The 18,146-nt window shown below is 38.5% G+C and overlaps 1 protein-coding gene across 2 annotated transcripts in view; it reads right to left on the reverse strand.

Annotated features, from left to right (window-relative positions):
- Positions 1-18,146, reverse strand: part of NTNG1 (netrin G1) — a 385,394-nt gene that overhangs the window by 146,265 nt on the left and 220,983 nt on the right. The window lies entirely within an intron of this gene.

An 18,146-nucleotide genomic window follows, 5' to 3' on the forward strand; every position in this document is an offset into this window, starting at 1 on the left:
TCATCCTCAGGTTCGGTTTTTTCACATAATCCCACATTTCTTGTAGGCTTATTTCTTTTCTCTTAATTTTCTGCTCGATCTCTGTGACTGACTTATTTAATTGGAAGGAGTTGTCTTCAATCTCTGAGATTCTTTCTTCTGTTTGATCTACCCTGTTCTTGAGGCTTTCTGCGGTGTTTTGTAGTTCCCTGTATAAGTCATTTATTTTCAGGAGATCGGTTTGATTTTTCTTTAATATTTCGATTTCTTTAGTGAATTTCTCTAATTAGAAGGAGTTGTCTTCAATCTCTGAGATTCTTTCTTCTGTTTGATCTACCCTGTTCTTGAGGCTTTCTGCAGTGTTTTGTAGTTCCCTGTATAAGTCATTTATTTTCAGGAGATCGGTTTGATTTTTCTTTAATATTTCGATTTCTTTAGTGAATTTCTCGTCCAAGTCCTGGATTTTTTTTGTGGTTTCTTTGTGTTGGTGATCCATTTTTTCTTGGATATCATTCAGTTTTCTTTCAATCCATGTTTGAAATTCTTCTTCTGTCATTTTAGTGTTCTGAGTTTGGTTAATGTCCATTGCTGGGGAGCTGTTGTTCCTCTTCAGGGGTGTGCTTTCCGTTTGAGTCTTCATACTTCCAGAGTTCTTTCGCTGGTTCCTTCCCATCTGGGTCAGTTGTTCCTTCTTGTCTTTAAATTTTCGTTTGGATAATGACACGCCCTTTTCAGTCTCTGAGCCAGTAGGTGGTGTTTGTGGGTGAGATTCGAACACACCCTTTATAATGAATCAGTAGACGCAGTAAAAGGGTGTGCAGGTTGACCTCCCTGTCAGTAGGTGGCACTTGGGGGGGGAGAACGAGTTGCCATGCTGTTTTTGGGTCCTGTAGCTAGCTCTTATTCCTCTAGAAAGGCCCTCTTGTGCCTTGGGTGGTGGGTGGGGCCCTGAGATTTCCACGTGTGTCCTTATTCTCCCCCTCAGTGGGAGAAGTGAGTCTGGGTGGGCCTGGGTTGGATAAGCCTGCCCTCAGGCTCCACAACTGCTGCTAGCAGGTTCAAAGGTCTACTTTTTGTTTCTGTGAAAAGCTGCCGGGAGGGGCTGAAATGGGTCCACTCAGCTGAAAGTCTGGGCTTCGGAGCTGGGGCTGTCCAAGACCCGCACTCTGGAGCAGGTCTCGCTCCCCTCCACTCTCCCCCTCTCCGTGGCCTCTCCCAGGCCTCTGCCAGCAAGCGGGAACTCAGAACAATGGATCTCCCCTGGCTGTGACGTGGGCCGTGGGCAGGAGGTTCCCTACTCAGGATCGTAGCCTGAGCTGTCCTTATTCTCCCTCTCAGTGGGGGCAGGACCGGGAGTGAGTCTGGGTGGGGCTGGGTTGGGTAAGCCTGCCCTCAGGATCCACAGGTGCTGTTAGCAGGGGTCAAAGGTCTGCTCTTTGTTTCTGTGCAGAGCTGTCATGAGGGGCTGAAATGGCTCCACTCAGCTGAAAGTCTGGGCCTGCGGGGTGGGGCTGTCCAAGACCCACACTCTGGAGCAGGTCTCGCTCCCCTTCACTCTCCCCCTCTCCGTGGCCTCTCCCAGGCCTCTGCCAGCAAGCAGGACCTCAGGCCGATGGATCTCCCCTGGCTGTAATGTGGGCTGGGAGGTTCCCTACCCAGGATCGTAGCCTGAGCTGGGTGCACAGCCCTCTTTTAGGAGGAGGGTTGTCGCTCAGGCACACCGATCCACCCCCGAAGGCGCACACTCCTCAGTAGGCTCTTTCACAGATCTCTCCTCCGTGCCCCAGGGCAGCGCAATCGTGACCTCGGTGTACGGGGTGTGGTCTGCAGGCCTGACCCCTGGACTCTGAAGATCAATCCCTGACCCTGCCAGGGCGAGAGGTTCTGGTCTTGAATCACCTACAGGGTGCCCAAGCTGGATCAATTTCACTCCACCTCGGGATTTGCCCCACTCTCCTGGAGTCCCCAGGCAAGTAGCACCTGGGCGGGCTGGCGGGTAGGGAACTCGCAGTCTGAGTACCCCTCAGTCTGTTGTAGGGCCCCAAAAGGAAAGGTTCCCTTCCTTGGAGATGCCTCTGTGTGATGGCTGAATTGTCTCTCTGGGCACGCACGGGTAGGGAGGGGGAAGGAGAGAATGGAGCACTATGGCGTCTGCTGCTAGGCTCGGGTCTGCGCCCGGGGAGGTGCCCGAGGGGGCTGGGAGCCTGGCGCTGAGTCCGCGAGAGGCCACTGCTTGCTGGCGGCAGCCGTCTCTGGGCTGGTGCGGGCAGGTCTCTCCAGCCGCTCAGGAGCCACCAACAGTCCGAGATGCAAGGAAGGGGAAGTTAACCGCTCCACCTACCCTTGTCACTGGTCTCCAAGCCTCTCGGGACCTTTCTCCTTCCAGTTCTGCTCCGCAACGTCTTCCCGTGGAGTCTCCTGTAGTTTCAGGCACCCTTCCTTCCGACCCTCACCCGATCTATGTTTCTCTGCTCGCTTATTTTTTTTCTCTTTCTTCTAAAATTCTTTTTTTTGCAGAGACCTTCTGACTGGCGGCTAGTCTCATCGCCATCTTAGCTCCTCCCCCTATCCATATATTTTCAATTCCCAGTGTTCTTCATCGCTTCCTGAAGTTCTAAGTTTTCATTTGGTATCATTTTCTTTTAGCCAGATGGGCTGGTGATGAATTCTCTTATTTTTTTTTATCTGAAAATGTTTTGAATAAGCTTTCATTTATAAAAGATAATTTTACTAGCTATAGAATTCTGGGTTGACAGTTTTGTTTTGTTTTTCTCTCAGCATTCCAAAGATTTTGTTCCACAATCTTCTGATCTCAGTTGTTTCTGATGAGAATTCAATAGTCATGGGAATTGTTTTTTGCATACATGTAATGTGTCTTTTTTTTCTCTTGCTGCTTTCAAGATTTTATCTTTATCACTGGATTTCAGTGGTTTATACATTATCTGCCTAGAGGCTGCTTGATATTAGTCTTGCTTAGGGTTCACTGTATCTTTATGTCTTTGGGAAAATTTCAGACATTATTTTCTCAAATATTTTTACTGCCCCATTTCCTCTCTTCTCTTTCGGGGACTCCTATTACATACATATTAGACCTTTTGATGTTGTCTTCAAGTCCTCTGAGGCTTGGTTCATTTTTTTTAAACTTCTTTCTCTGTGTTCTTCATATTGGATACTTTCTACAGATCCGTCTTCAAGTTCACTGACTATTCTGTCAACTCCAATCTACTCTAATATATGTCCAGTGAAATTTTATTAAAAAATTCAGATAATACATTTTTTCAGTATTAGTATTTCCATTTAGTTACTTTTTAACAGTTTATATTTTCCTGAAGATATTTTATATATTCAGAGAAAGGAACATTCATACACTGCTGGTAGGGCTACAAACTAGTACAACCTCTATGGAAAGTAATATAGAGATACCTCAAAGAACTAAAAGTAGAACTACCATTTGATCCAGCAATCCCACTACTGGGCATCTACCCTAAGGAAAAAAGGACATTATATAAAAAAGACATCTGCACTTGAATGTTTACAGCAGCATAATTCATAATTGCAAAGATGTGGAAACAACCCAAGTGCCCATCAATACATGAGTGGATTAATAAAATGTGGTGTATGTATACCATTAAGTACTACTCAGCCACAGAAAACAATGGTGAACTAACATCTCTTGTTTATCCTGGATGGAGCTGGAGTCCATTCTCCAAAGTGAAGTATCATAAGGATGGAAAACCAAGCACCACATATATGCACCATCAAATTGGTAATAACTGATCAATTCTTATGTTCACATATGGAAGTAACATTAATCAGGTGTCAGGCAGTTGGTTGGGGGGAGGAGGGGATGGGTAAATTCCCACCTAATGGGTGCGGTGCACACTGTCTGGGGGATGGGCACATGTGTAGCTCTGACTCGAGTGGTGCAAAGGCAATACATGTAACCTAAATGTTTGTATCTCCATAATGTTCTGAAATTTAAAAAAAGAAATGTAATAAAAATGAAAAGCTACAATTTGCAATAGTAACGGAAATGGTGATGCTCCTAAGAATTAGATATAATTAAAGGTCTGTGATATGTGTATAGATAAAATTTTAAAACTATTCATTAGCATAAAAGAAAGCCTAAATACAGAAATATATTATTTCATGGAAAAACTCATATTTTCTTATACCATTGGCGTAATAGCTGCTTTAAAATCTGTGTGCTAATTCCAACATCTGGGCCATGTTGAATTTGGTCTCAATTGTATCTTTTCTAGAATGTGGATCAATTTTTTTTATTGATATATTGAGTAATTTTGGATTATATCTGGACATTATGAATGATACTTGTAGAGATTCTGAATTGTTATGTTCTTCTGATGATTATTGGTTTTGTCTGTTTGTGTGTTTTAATAGGCACGGAATGTAGCTAAATTCAAATTTCACACTCTTCCTCCTCTACAACAGTAGCTGAAATATGAGTCCAGTTCTTTTAGCTTTGGTTAGGCTGCTTGGAGACTGTCTCACACATTGATGATTGAGTGGTTAGCCAGAGATTTAGACTTGAGTTTTACAGAGTATTTAGAGTCCCTCTCTCTCTAGCTCTCTCCTTTTCATATTTCTTTCTTCACATTTTGGTTTCTGTGATTGGGCCAACTATCTGAGTTTTAACTGCACCTCCCTTTCCTCATCATGTATAGCACAGACTGAGCCCTATAGGCCCTTAGAGAAAAGCAGAGAAAAGGCAAATTCACCCAATATCTTTCCTTTATTCCAAGTATCAACTCCCCTCCATTATCTGCTTGTTTCTGGTCACTACCCAGGGCCTTCAAATAATTGTTTTTTATATATAGTTCAGAGTTTGTAGTTATTTTGTGCAGGAGAGTTAGCACGGTGGCTTGGCCATTACTGGAAGAAGAACCTTTGGTGTAGTTTTGGAAGGTGATTAGAACTATCCGGATATCCTGAAATGAGTAAGTGAGGCATGGGAAAGGAAAAATTTCCTGCCTTGGCTTCCTAGGTGCTTGCCTGGGTAAGTCTCCATGCCAAGTTCAGGTAGATCCACTTACTATGTGTGAGTCTTGGGCCAACGACACTGTTTCTACCCTCCTCTAGCAGCACCATGTTAACTATCAGGTTTGTAAACAGCAGAACCAGTTAGGGTGAGATGATGCCTCCTTTTGCCATACTATCGGGAATGGGTTAGGGGACCCTGGGTAGGAATATGAGCCAGTTAGTAGTATAGCTCAATTTATTATTTGTAAGTATTTAGGCATATGGGGGCCTTTATTTATATTCCTTCCCCAACCTTGCAAATATTAGGGGCAGACCTGCTCTCTGTAATATTAAACCCTGTTTTTCAGATTTACTTCTTCCTTTCCATACCTACAGCCCTCATGTTTCATGAAAGTCATTGCTACAGTCAGTTTAGTCCTCTTTCCAAGCCATTTTACACACACATAGTAGCACACTCTTTTAAGTACTTTTTTTTTAAATTGGCATCCTCCTTTACAGAGACTTGCAGTGGTTCCCCATTGCTTACTGATAGTATGAAATCAAAACTCAGTCTGATATTAAATATCCTCCACTACTATTGCGATATCTGTCCCTTAAGCCCACTTCCTCTCTAATTGTGCTTCATCTCTCCTCTATAGAGAATTCTCTCTGATTAAGTTAATCTGCTTGCCAAATTCTCTCTATACAAATTATTGCCTGCTGCTTTAAGAAGCCTTGACATACGATTTCCGCCAAGTAGTCCCCTCATCATGAAGCTCCTTACAAACTCAGAGACCCGTATAACGTCTTCCTCCATTTTAGAGGCAAGAGTAACATTAAAAATGGGGAAAGACTAAAGTGATGTTACATAAGGATAAAAAGGAAGATAAGACACGAGGATATAGCTTACAATTTTTGCGTTTTACTTTGTTGAGTCAAGGAGAATTATGTTTATGCTGTTACTTACCTTTATTTTTATTTTGTTCAAATACTCATAAAATGTACTGTTTTAACCATTTTTAAGTGTACGATACAGTTTTGTGGTATTAAGTACAATGACATTGTTGTGGAAACCATCATCACCATCATCCCAACTGAAACTCCTCCCATTGCACACTAATTCTCCTTTCATCCCTCCCTTGACAGTCACCTGACAGTCATCATTATACTTTCTGTCTCGATGAATTTGACTACTCTAGGAATCTCATACAAGTGGAATCATATAACATTAGTCCTTTTGTGACTGGCTTATTTCATTTTGCATAATGTCTTTAAGGTTCATCCGTGCAGCGGCATGTGTCAAAATTTCTGTCCTTTTTATGCCTGAATAAAATTCCAATGTACGTATATGCCACATTTTGTTTTTCCATTGATCCATTGATGGACACTTTGATGGCTTCCACCGTTTGGTTATTGTGAATCATGCTGCCATGAACATGGATATACAAATATCTCTTCAAGTCTCTGCTTTTACTTCTTTTGCATGTATACCCTGAATTGAAATTGCCGGGTCATATGGCAATTCTATGTTTAATCTTTTGAGTAATCACCACACGAATTTTCACAGTAGTTGTATCATTTCACCAGAAAGGCACCAGTGTTCTAATTTATCCACATCCTTACCAAACATTATTTTACAACTAATGAGTGTAAAGTGGTATTTCACTGTGGATTTGATTTGTGTGTCCCTTAAACAAATAATGTTGTGCATCTTTTCATGTGCTTATTGGCCATTTACAGATATTATTTGGAGAAATGTCTATTCAAGTCCTTTGTTCATTTTTGAATTGGATTTTTGTTGTTGTATTGTAAGAATTCTTTCTATATTCCGGATTATAATCCCTTATCAAGTATATGATTTGCAAACATTTTCTCTTATTCCATGGGTTGCTTTTTCACTCTGTTCATAGTATCCTGTGACACACAAAAGTTTTTAATTTTGAATTTCAATCTATCCATTTTTTTCTTTTGTTGACTGCTTTCAGTGTCATATCCAAGACATTATTGCCAGATCCAATGTCATAAAATTTTCCCCATGCTTTCTTCTAAAAGTTTCATAGTTTTAGTTCTTACATGTAGGTCTTTGATCCATTTTGACTTAATTTTTGCATATGGTGTAAGGTAAGGGTCTGATTTCTTTTTTTTTTTTTTGCATATGGATATCCAGTTTTCCCAACATCATTGGTTAAAAAGAATATTCCTTCCTTATTGAATGGTCTTGGCACTCTTGTAAAAAATCCTTTGACCATATATGTGAGGATTTATTTCTGGACTATCTATTCTATTCTTTTAGTCCATATATCTGTCTTTACATCAGGAAGCACACTGTTTTGATTACTGTACCTTTTTGGTAGGTTTTGAAATTTTTTTTTTAAAAAGTGAGACCTCTAATTTTATTCTCATTTTTCAAGATTGTTTTGGCTATTTGGGGATCCCTTGAAGTTCTGTATACATTGTAGGGTGGATTTTTCTATTTCTGCAAAAAAAAATATGGGATTTTAATAGAGATTGCATTGACTCTATATACAGGTTTGGGCAGTATTGACATCTTAACAACAGTAAGTCTTCCAATCCATGAACATAGGATGTCTTTCCATTTATTTGTGGCTTCTTTAATTTCTTTCAGCATTGTTCTGTAGTTTTGAGTGTACAAATCTTTTGACTCCTTGGTTAAGTTTATTCTTAACTATTTTATTATTTTGATGCTATTGTAAATGAAACTGTTTTCTTAATTTCCTTTTTGTATTGTTCATTGTTAGTATATAGAAACACAATTAATTTTTGTGGGTTGATTTTGTATCCTGCAACTTTGCTGAATTTTAACTTTAAAAACTAATTTACTTCTGCTGATATGGTCAATGAATGAAGTGCAAAAAACATAGAAGTACAAATAAATAAATAAAAATTACCCACAGTTTCACCACTATGAGCTAGCCATGTGTTGTGTTGTATCATTCTCTCTGTCCCTCCTTCTCATAATTAGTCTCATACCAGTAATATTTTTAATCCTACTTTGCCACTTAAGAGTATATAATGAACTTGAATTATTTTGGTAATGACAAATGTTCATAAAAGGCTAAGCAGATAAATCTATATAGTTGAGTTTAGTCACTGCCTGTTTCCACGTCTCCTTAGTTCAAACTCTTTGTAACCCCAGTCCTTACTCTATCAATATTTACATGCCTCGTTTATAAATTGTAAAAATGTTTAAGCATTTTCAAACTCCTTGGTTACTAAATCCAAGAGGCAAACATCATTTGAAGACAATTTTGGGACATGTGATTTTACTAAATATCGCTTAAGGGAGAGTAGAAGAATCAATTTCTTTTCATACACTTCTCACCCAAGAAAGAAAGCAAAAGTCACAATTTCTGGTCTTGAAAGGACCAATCAGACAAATAATAAAAGAAATTATGTGTGTCTGGGTGGGTGATATTCATTCATCCAGAATACATATATTACGCTGATATCCAGGATAGATACATTTTATTCTTTAAGTTTGGACACTTGATTGAAGACTGAATTTTGCGATCTTGGTATATTGGATGAAGTGGCATAACCAAACATATTGGGGGAGCTCCAATTTCCTTGCAGTCTTGTGTGGGGAGTGTGCAAAGGTGGCCACAGGGTACCTAACGGGAAGAATGTAGATACTCAGAATGGTGGTTTCCACGATGCTCAGAAGGGTATTCCACAACCATTCCCTCATTCCTTCAATAAATATTTATTGAACCCCTAACGTGTGTCAGGCCTAGTTCTAGGCACAGGGGTCAAATCAGGAAGTAAATCACAAGTTTCATCTGGGTCTAAATTGTGACTATGCAACAGTATCATATTTGGCTAATTCATTTAACCATTCTGTTTCACATCTGAGAAAGAGGCAGGAGATTAAATCATTTTCATGGTTTCTTTCAGTTCTAAAATAAATGATTTTGCAATGCTATGACTCTGCTTGGCACACAGACCACCTATACAAATCCAATACAGGAGTTCATGATGCTGTCTCCTTCTAACCTGCCAAATCTCTGACCTCTTAGACTTCCCCCGCCCATCATCTCTTGGCCCACCCTCCCCCCATCTGTTCCCTGTTCCCAGCAGCACTGGGGAATCTATAATTACATGTGGATGTCACCAATATGTTATAACAGCTTTGCTTCCCTGATATTCTGGTAGCACCAAAAGAGTAAAAGCAGCCAGGACAAAAGCACGGTTCCTAGACAAGGTGATATCCCTTAGCTGTGTACAATGTTTAGTTTTACTGGACTCTAATTTGTTACTCATTAACAGTCCTAAGGGACAAAAGAAAGGCAGCAAGGATGTAACTAAAATTAGTTTGTGGTTTCAAAAATATCCTCCAAAGAAAATTATAAAAAAAGAATATATTAAATATTGGTTAATCTTATTTTCCCTTAAACACATGATTTTTGTTTATTGCTGTACTTAGAGTTTGAGTAGCTTATATATGAGAGGAATAGATATCCTTTAGCATCTCTATTTATCCCTAAAATGTACCAGATTGTACCACTTGGCATTTTGTTTTCCACATCTTTGCTGACTCTTCCATCTCAATTTCTCTAGCTTAAAAACAAAACAAAACAAATCCCCATCTACCGAATGCAGTACTTAATTTCCTATAATTCTTAAAGAAAGATACACAGTATTCCCTAAGGTTCAAAAAATAAGAGCAACAGTTTTAAAAAAAGAGAAAGATATTCTTCACAAGGCTAGTCTTTCTCTAAGATAGTCTCATTTTTTTCACCCAATGTAGCAACAATATAGGAAGGATGATAACTAAAATTAGACCTTGCTGTGAAAAATCAATCTGTTCTTAGCACTGTAAATAGTTTAAACACGCGCACGCGCGCACACACGATGTTTTCATTTATTTCCTTGTATCATACGAAGAGACCAGTGATGTTGGACCTTGAAGGAACATTGTTACCCCCACATGAGTTCTATGAATACTAGTTCTTTGGGGTATTAATAGATATTTTTTTGGCTAAGTAAGTTTGGGAGGCTCTGGCTTAAATAAAATGGAAATGTTTCTTTACTGTAGGATACCTCAGAGTCTTTAATATATACTAGCAGACATTATGATTCTCCTAGAAGAAAATCTTGTGAACATTTCCCAAAAATATTTGACCACTGTAGCCTTTATTTGAAGAGTAATTCTGAGAAACACTAAGCTAGTATAATACTCTCATTTAAAAAATTTTTTTTCAGGCATGGGCTCTTGCTATGTTGCCCAGGCTCCTGGGCTCCCGGACTCCTGGGCTCAAGCAGCCCTCCCTCCTCAGCCCCCAAGTAGCTGGGACCATAGGCATGGCACGCACCACCATGCCCAGTGGACACTCTCATTTTGTAGATAAGGAGACTCTGCTTGTGGTAGCTGTGGCTTGCTCTGAGCTCACAAAGAGTTATTAGTACATCCACGGCTAAAACCCATTTCTCTTGACTTCTAGCCAACGTTTCCTTTTAAAATAAGGTGGATAATGATTTTGAAATCCTAATGATTTGTCCTCTATCCTCTCCTTATATTTCCAGCACAGTATCGGTTGTCTTAGGCACCAGTCACAACACAAGAAAGAGCTGGCACAGTAGTGATCCTCATTACATGACACTCTGGATTGGGATCTTTGGACCCGTGGAGCTTGTGAGGCTCCTACATCACGTATTTAAAACCTGTCTCTCCATTCAGTGTTTTTCAAGTGGAAGTTCAGAAGCAAACTTACATGCCTACATAATTTTTAAATTTTTCTTCCCCCCATTGCCACTGACTGATTAACCTTGTTTAGATGCAGTTTTCCTACCTATAAAAAAGAGGCAGAAATAGGAACCATGTACTTATATGCAGTGCGGTCACCTCTGGTTAAACTAATATACTTGGTTCTAAAAGTGACTTAATACATTGAAATAGAGACCTATATTACAATGGAACCAATATATCAAGCAACACTATCAAATTACTATGACAAAACCCATGACATTAGCACATTTGTTCTTGTATTTGGAGAATGAATGGAAATAGTCTCTTTACTGAACATTTGATCACATAGATGCAAAAAAATTCTTACACTAAATCTCAACCAATGGCCAACATCTCCTAACGTGTCAGGAAACACCTCTGATCCTACAGACAAAAAAACCCAGCAAGACCTTCCAAAGATGCCAACTGCTGAATTAGGATAAAAATCATGGCTCCAGATGTTAGTATATTCCTGTCTCTTACTGTCTGGGCATGCAGATGTAACTGACCATAGCTTCCCATACAAATGCTAAGTTAAGCGAGGGAGGAAATTATTTCACTTTTTTGTTATGTGGTATTTTGTCTGAATATCCTTATGTTTCTTAAAAAGGAGACATTGTTTCTTTAATGACCACTAACTTAAAACATTTATGGCACTGGGGAATTAAGGATAGAGACAAGCTCTTAAATTGGGTTGTTTTTCTGCATGCTAATGACTTTCACAATTTAAAAGGAGGAATTATTAGATACGTTCTCTCCTTATAATGGTACAAACCTCAGAGGAAAATGAGCTGCTTATGCATATGTTCTTTTAATAATTCAAGAAATTCTCAAGGATTTAAAAAATATGCTCCAAATCAGAATGGCCCTCAGTTGTCTACTTAAAATGGGTGCATACCATAAATCTTTATTCTAAGTGTTTCCACTGGAGTTAAGTAGCAATGTTCTATGTTGTTTTTTATTTTTAATTATGATCACTGAGCTTTTCATTTGAATACTCTTATTTACTGAACTTCATTCTCTCTTTAAAAGAAGAGTAAATTAAATTTTACATGGTGGAATGGTTTAATACCCATTTAGCTTGGAAAAAAAGACCTGGGGGATAGGATCATTGACTGCAAATTCATGAAATTGTATTAAATGAAAGAGATGGTGCACTTATTTACCATAGTTCCAGAAGAGAAAATGTGGACCAATACGTGGAAGTTAAAAGGAACAACAGATTTCCCTCACTTGAAGAATGAGCTTTCTCCAGTTCCATCCAGGTTGATACGAAGGGTATTAGTTAACCATTTTTTTTATGGCTGAGTAGGACTCCATGGCATACATATACCACATTTGATTAATCCACTCATGTATTGATGGGCACTTGGGTTGTTTCCACATCTTTGCAATTGAGACCATTCTTCTAAGTGAAGTATCACAAGAATGCGAAAACAAACACCACATATACTCACTATTAAATTGGAACTAATCGATTAACGCTCATGTGCACATATGGTAGTAAAACTTAGCAGAAACCAAGCAGGGGGAAGTGGGAGGAGGGGACAGGTACACCTAATGGTTACAATGCATGCTGCCTTGGTGATGGGCACATTTATAACTTTGACTCAAATGGCGCAAAAGCAATTCATGTAACCAAAATGTTTGTACTCCCATAATACTCTGAAATAAAAAAAAAAGAATGAGCTTTCTTAAAATAAGCTAAAATAGTTGGCCATTTCCAAATTTATCCATTAATATCTGTGACTTATTTCAGTCTCTGATGATGCCCATTAGTTGAAAGCAGTTGCAGATATTAAAAGCGTATGAGGAAATGTAAAAGAAAAATTAATATTGAGAAAATTTAGTCCATTTATTTTTTCTCTCCCCCAAAATAAGAAACTATCACTATAATTTGATTTTAGAAGTAAAATACCTAAATCTAACACAATATGACAAATTAGCCCAATGACACATTTTAAAGTTGATGAAAATGAAGTAGGAAGTTAGAGTTCAGATAAACACACAGCAACCTGCTGTAATAAAATACTGAGGCAAAAGTCATGGAGAGTGTGACTCCCAGAAAATTTCAAGAAGAGCAGAGCTATAAGATTTATTTGTTGTTGCTGTTTAAAGATGGCTCCTTTGGGAATTTTTGGGGTCTCCTATATGTACTGAGCTCACTGCAGACTGGTGTGGCTGCAAGAGCATAATGTTTGGAGAAAGCATAGGGTTTGTAGCCAGAAACATGATTTTGTCACTTTGTTATGGGTGTGGTGTTAAGAAAAAAGTCATGGAAGTTCTCTGGTCCTCAGTATTCTCATTTGCAAAATGGGGTCAACCAACACTTGCCTCACAAGTCTCATGTAAGGAATAAAGGAAATAAAGTACCTGACAAGAATTTTGGAAGCTGAAAGCTATACAGTGGAAAGGATTATTACTTAAAGACAAACAGGGACTATTTAAACTATTAGAATTACCTTAACCCATTCCCCTTTCTTCTGTTTCTCCTATTTCTCAATTTCCTTCAGAAATTACCTTTTAAGTGACAATATTCCACAGGGTTCTGTAAATGTTCTATAAATGACCACAGTCATTTATAACTATAAGGAAAAAAACTATTTTATTGATGTCACCTATCCTCAAAACTTCAACCATCACATGTAAGGTGATAATGTTCAAACCTACATTTCTAACTCAAACCTCTTTCTGCCACACTAGAGCAGTATTTTCAAATCTTCAACTGGACTCTCCACTTGGATTCCTATTACTTGAAATGGCACAACAAAAATAACTAACTCAATCACTAATTAACTAAAACCCTGTTTCAGTATTTAACCCTTATGTTAGTTTTGGCCCCACCATTCAATTAAGTAAGAAGTCTTTCTCTGAATCCTTCCTCAAAATCTGATTGGTCCTGAGTCCTACTGACTAATAGCAAATCTCAGACCATTGTCATGTGATGGCTTCTGTGGAATCTGAAGAGCATTTCTGGACTCTCCACCTGAGCGTCTGTGCTTGGAGTTATAGTCGCTCCACAACTTAGCGATGCTGTAGCTCACTTGTCAGCACAGCTACACTGGAATAGCCTCTACCACCATCGCTTTAAAATGTTTCTCATCTACACTTAATGGATATGTGAGAATCCATACAATTTTAGATTTCTTATGACACAGGGGACTCAGTGAGCGAAGATGCAAGAATCTTTCTGTGCTTGGAGATGCTGCAAGTCCACAGGGAGAAGATGGGAGAGCAATTTGTTTGTCTAGAACATCCATTCTGCGCTGGCTGCTCAGTGCACTAAACGCGTGTTTCATGACATCACACATATGTCACATCCTCATCAGAGCTTTTACTGGCCTTTCCAGATTAAATTCGTAGTTTCTTCCTTGCTAACACAGCACTTTAAACATTTACTGGTACGAGCACTTATCCCATGTTGTAGCTTTTTTTTTTGGTTGTAAGTTTGTGCCTCTTCTGGGTATTAGCTCCTTGAGTGCAGAGACTACACCTTGTGCATCTCCATCTGTCTACTCTCTAACCCAGCATCTGTCCCAGAACGGAGGATAAGTATTTATTGATGATAAAAAGAAGGAAGGTGTTATAAAACCAGAATCTGTTAAGCGGTAGTAAAGCCCAATTTCAATAATTGGGACAAATTGGGAAAGACTGGATAAGGGCCAGGCACAAGGCTTGAAAAGCACCTTGTAGGATGCCTCTTATGGGAGGGCTGAAAAGTAAATATGTTGGTAGGTAATTTGAATTGTGGTTAGGAAAAAGACTTAGAGAACCTTCAGGGTAACTGGTAAGCTTTTGCAATTAGAAAATCACTTCTGTGTTACATAATTTTTCCAAAGATTTGAAAAATGCTCTACTGCTTTTATACTTTTGAATTTCCCCAAGTATTCCTGCTTACCTGATATCACATATTTTTGCACTAAATGTTTGGAAGCTTTGCTTCAATAAAGTGAATGTCAACTTTACGTTGTCTAATTACAGCAAATACCAAGGCAGTGACATTCAGGCAGGAAGGGTTTACAAATATAAGTTTGACTCCTTCTGAGAGGGAGATGTAGGGGCTGCTTCACTCCTTCGCCCGGTCCAAGTGGCTCTGTCCCTGCCCTCCCCAGCTCCTGGGATCAGTCAGGGGGAACATGGCTCTGAGCAGGGACAGCAGCAAAGAGAAGATCACACCAGAAAGTTTACCAAAGTGGAGCTTCCGTGCTGAGGCTCCCAGCCTCCTTTCTTGGAGGTAAACAACGGAGGCAGAAAAGGCAAAAATTACTGTTTACTATTATGACAGCCAATTACCTGTGAAGGAGCCTGAGCAGGCACCGCAAGGGATAAGAAATGTATAAACACCACTTTGAAAAAATTACTGCTAATTATCTTTAGGAATATTTTATAAAAAGGCAAATGATGGAGATGTTGATTAGAGTTTTCTAGGCCACTGTCCTAAAGTTCTTATTGTTAAAATACAATTTCCATGATCTTATGTCCAAAAGCAGTAACTTGATATGTTGATGATAGCATATCTTAAAAATAAATGAGCAAATTACAAAATGTTCATTTGTCTTACAGATTTTAAAATTATTATAATAAATCACATTACTTGAAATTGTTTACCTCAAACAATAAATAATGTTGAGTTTATATTCTATAAAATCTATATATCTGATAAATATAATATTCAAGTCTTCAATTAATTTAATTAAGGAAACAAAATACTTCAAAAAATCAAAAGTTTCAATTATGTAACTAGAAAAACATTTTGGACATTATTTATATTTAACAGCTTTTGAATTTAACCCCCTGTATGTGTAAAAAGATGTTCAGAAAAAAACCTCTACTCTTCATTTCTCCTCTCACCCCTCATCTGGGTAGGTTTTATTTATGCATTAGACGACCTTTTTGGCCATTAGAACCATCTTGCTTCAGCAGTTAATTAACACAAGTACCATAATTTAATACAGTTAATGCTACTTGATGCCCTTTAATGTACCTTCCATTAGTGATATTATTGTAGTATTACCCCGTAAATTAAAATGAGATCAAGACTAAGAGAGCTGCTCTTTAATTAAGGTACTGGCACACTGCACTCGTCTATTATTCACTAGAGAAAATCACCCTGATTTACTGAAGCAGGACATCCATAAGTCAGAATTAGTTCATGAAGATTATTAGGTTTATCGAACAATGTAAGTACTACGGAATCGCCGAGATTGCCAACAGCCATGTTTCTTTTTTTCCTTCATTATCTTAATAAATACACAATGAGAGGGAGGCAAAATAAGTATGTAAGAAAAGAGGAATAAATTTTCTATGAAGAGATGCAGTTTTTGTCACTAGTAAAATAGGTATCAGATGTATCACTTGCCAAAGAAAAATAAATACATTAGTCTAACGATAATCAAAACATCATTTTTACACCAAACAACACTAGCCAGTTTAAAACGTACACGCGCACAAAGAAATGGAGAATTGGAATTCACAATCAGTTAATTCAAGCAAAGATATCCCATCTATTTTTGATTCATTGTGTAGTGTTTCTTGGTTAAAAATTCTGTATTCTTTGTCCACTCTTTTATGTATATTTATCACATCTGGTCTCCATTCTATTTTCCTCAAATAATTCATGTCAATTCCCCGCATTACGGTGTGGGTGCGGGTGGAAGTGACAAGTAGAAAATTATCACTATCATGATCAGATATAGACATGTAAAGGCTTGTTAAATATCCTAATCACTTCATAGGATGGTGCGGGGGCACGCGGGAAACAAATACTTCAGTTATATTTTGGAAAGTATATATTTACGATAGTCTTGAAAAGGAACCTTTAGAACTTTCTTTGAGAGATCATCAATTAATATTTAATCCTTCTATAGATGATTTGTTGCATAAGAGAAAGACAACTTAGGCCATTACTCTTACTGAAATTTTCAAACATTCCCTTCAGTGGCTCCATCATTAGCAGATCTTCCTTAGATAACTTAAAAGCTGGAGACACGCCTGAGCCATCAGGCCTTGCTTCTTTAGTCCCTCCCCTAAGACTAAAAATACTCCAGCCATCTGGTGCCTAGTGCTGTACATGCCGGCGCCAGTTCTGCCCTGACGATTTGGACAGAGTCTGGAGGGGACAGAGGGGGACCTTATGGAAGGGGCTCACCTCTCCTGGACCTTTCTCTTTTGCCCAGCTGCTTCTCACCAGCTTACAGTCGGCTGGTGAACAGGAAAAGACAGTGGAGCTGAGTCCAGAGCAGGGAGGAGGGCTCCTCCAAACTCCTCAGAACCAGTGAAATGCAGTTGGAGGACACGAATAAGTTGAGAGATAAAAGAAAAGTGGTAAATCTGGAGGAAACTACATTTCTAACACTCCACCTTTGGGAGATGGCACATCTGCCCCCAATGGAAAATGCATAGAAATGCCTTTAGCTTTAAAGTGCATTTTACATTTTCTTTTAAATAATTAGAGGAAACAAAAATGAATACCTAATAACAAAAATAAGCATCAACAATGGTTACTTCCCAACCAAAAAGCTTCAGAAGATTGCCTTCTTTACAAGCGTCAAATGAGAGTACTTGGGGAAGTTGGGCTATAGGGATTTGGGCTCAGATTAAGGATTTCTTGAACTCTCAGGAAACTGATCCAGATGAATCCACTTAACAATGTAGATTATACTAGGATTAAAATTCATATCTCAGTATATTATTTTTTATTTTATTCTTATAGATGAATTGAATACTTGTTACTTCATTGCATTAAGCTACTGTTAATAATATCAACATCAATTATTTTCATATATCATATATCTCCAAGAGAAGACACTAAAAACTGATAATCTTTTCCTAAAATGTTCATGAGCATAATGGCTGCCTTTTATGATAAATAGCAAACTCATGTTTAAGGCAATAGCTCCATATTGTCGTGCCATGTTACCTGCTAATATGATACATGAACTGTCCTCTATACCCTGGAACTCACAAAACTCAATATTGAATCAATGCATATTTCTTTCAAAAATATTACTTTGCTTTAAAGATATAGTCACAATATATCACCAGCACCTTGGTTAAAAGTTTTTAAGAAAGGCTCCATAGATAAAGATTCTTAATATTTGCACAAGGAGCATGAAGCCAGAACAAAGCTGAGAGTAGATGACCACTACTTTTCCACAGCTAAGATTCTGATATCTTTGACACCACAATGAGGTCAAGCCTACCACTCTGCTCTATGGCCCTTACCTTAATAGCAGTGACTTCTTCCTTTTTTTTGGAACATGTAGGTCAGGCAACTCTCTGACGGACCAGAGAGTCTCAACAATTCCCCAGTTTCTGAGGAATGGCTGCCTAAGGGATGCTGGAAACAAGTAAATTCAATAAATCCTGCCCTGTCTGTTTATATTTTATGATGACTTAATTAAACCTAAATGATATATATGATTTATATTCTTATCCTCAT

This window comes from Propithecus coquereli, unplaced genomic scaffold (assembly GCF_000956105.1).
Source record: "Propithecus coquereli isolate 6110/MARCELLA unplaced genomic scaffold, Pcoq_1.0 Scaffold289, whole genome shotgun sequence".
NCBI lineage: Eukaryota > Metazoa > Chordata > Mammalia > Primates > Indriidae > Propithecus > Propithecus coquereli.